The 2,468-nt window shown below is 38.9% G+C and overlaps 1 pseudogene; it reads right to left on the reverse strand.

Annotated features, from left to right (window-relative positions):
• Positions 1-415: 415 nt before the first annotated feature.
• On the reverse strand, positions 416-534 carry LOC120620580 (uncharacterized; annotated as a pseudogene).
• Between the last annotated feature and the right edge of the window lie 1,934 nt (positions 535-2,468).

The following is a 2,468-nucleotide window of genomic DNA, read 5'->3' on the forward strand; positions in this document are numbered from 1 at the left end:
CTAGAGAAACTGTGACTTCTTCTCCTGGAGAAGAGAAAATTCATGTATGATCAATGACTTCAAATATGTGAATGACTGAGAAAAGAGAGCTCAGTCTTCTTATGCGGTAAGAGTTATAGAACATCAGTTTCAACACCACAGTACTCAGAGCTGTCTAGCAAGGAAAGGGTCTTCTTCATGAGGTAGTGAGCTCATCATCATTGATGATATTTAAGCTAAGACTAGCTGGTCACTTATTGAGACTTTCTGAGTGGATCTTTTAGACCCTTAGAACCTATTTTTTAAGATCACATTCTTAGCATTAAGTTCAGAACAAGATTCTTTTTTTTTTTTTTTTTTAGGCAAGGCAACCCTTGGTTGACCTCATAGATTGCAAGGAACTTGTCAGCTTACTATCCCTTATTTTTATTTTTTACGCCTACAGCACCTGGTCTTCGTAGGTGGTCTCCCATCCAAGTACTAACCAGGCCCGACCCTGCTTAGCTTCCAAGATCAGACAGGATCAGTCTTGTTCAGGGTGGCATGGCCGTAGACTCAGAATGAGATTCTTAATATTCCTTCCACAGCCTTTCCCATATCAGTTAACAGAACTCAATCCTTCCAGTTGCTCAGGACAAAAACTTTGGAATCCTCATTAACGTATTTAAGTCTTTCTACCCCATATTCAATGTGCCAGGAAATCCTATGGGTTCTACCTTCACGTACATTTGGAATCTTACTATGTCTTGCCATCCCCATGGCTATCACCCTGACGGAAGCCACCAATACCCACTGTATTAGGCTAGGTTCTCCAGAGAAATATATATATATATTCTTTAGAGCAAGTCTCACTATATAGATGATAATTATATATCATATATAAAGATTAAAGAGAGAGAGATCGAGAGAGAGAAATATTTTACCATAAGGAATTGGCTCACACAATTCTAGAGGCTAAAAAGTCAAAGATCTGCAATTAGCAAGCTGGAGAATGAGGAAAGCTGATGGTATAGTTCAAGTTCAAGTTTAAGTCCAAAGGCAGAAGAAGACTGATATCCCATTCTTGGTCAAGATAGTCAGAGTGAAAAAGTTCTTTCTTACTCAGCCTTTTATTCTATTCAGGCCTTGAATGAATTGGGTAAGGCCCACCCACATTGTGGAAGGTAACCTATTTGATTCAATCTACTGATTCAAATGTTAGTCTCATACAGACACACCCAGAATAATGTTTAGTGAAAAGTCTGGACACTTCGTGACCCACTCAAGTTGACACATAACTTAACCATCACATCCATCCACTTCTATTTAGTATAACACTGTGTGAGAGGCCCCAAAGATAGGACCCAGTTCTCAAAGAGCTTACAGTTTAGTCGAAGAAAAAGATATGGATTAAATTATCATACAAATGTAATTTTATAATTATAAGTAGTGCAAACAAGAGGACTTTTGTACTATGAGAGGATAATTTCATTAACTCGGTAGCATCAATTGTGTTTTAACTATACCCAATAATCTCTCATACAGTTAGAGAACTGTAAAATTTTTCACGGGGTTTCAGAGCTCATATAAGTCTCCCAGAAACCCGATGATGTGGAAGAGACAGGATACTGATCTCCATTTTACAGACGAGTAAATGAGGACTTAAAGAGTAAACTGAGTCACCCAAAGTCACACAACCAGGAAAGGCATGGAACTGATAGCCAAGCAAATAACCACTGCCTCTTATGCAGGCTTGTAAACGCAGACTTTAATTCAAAGGTGTTCCAGGCACGCTAGAGAATTGGGTGATGACTGTGGGAGAAGAGAACTAAGAATTACCATTAAACATGATATAGCCCGTGTCCCAGAAACTTAGACAAGCACAGTGGAGCCCCAATTGTGTACTGTATATTTTCCTTTCCCAGCAGATATGAACAAGGAAGAGCTACTTGATACTTTAAAAGAGTAAACGGGGAAAAAATATGCATCGACATTTACAATGGTCAAGCATTATATCTCTGCTACACCATAAACCAGAGATTATGTTTCAATGATTCTAAAATGCATTATAATATAACCAGGCTTCTCTCAGGGTGTGAGAAAGAAGTAGGATAGTTTCCATGTCTTTTTCAAGACTTTTGGAAGAGTTGCTTCCGCCTGGATCAGAGATACAAATTCCTGATGCTCCAGGTGTTCAGACTATCTGCTTAAGTCAGGTTCTTATAATAGAAGCCTGAGCCACTGCCTCCAAGATAAAAGGTGAACATCGAAAGGCCTTGATCCCAAGTATGTGACCTCTTCAACACCATGGAGATCTCCGCTGCTGCAATCACTTCTTTGGCATTTTATCCGATAAATGATCGTATGATCAAGTCCAATCTCTTCTTCTTAGCTGCCACTCATGGCATGCAAGATACTTACTCTTGCTTCCTTTTTTTCCCTTGCCTCATTCTAGAAAAGATTTAAGATGAATATGCCTAACTCATAAAAAAAAATAAGCTATGGACTCT

Source organism: Pteropus medius, unplaced genomic scaffold (genome assembly GCF_902729225.1).
Source record: "Pteropus medius unplaced genomic scaffold, Ma_sr-lr_union100, whole genome shotgun sequence".
NCBI classification, from domain to species: Eukaryota; Metazoa; Chordata; class Mammalia; order Chiroptera; family Pteropodidae; genus Pteropus; species Pteropus medius.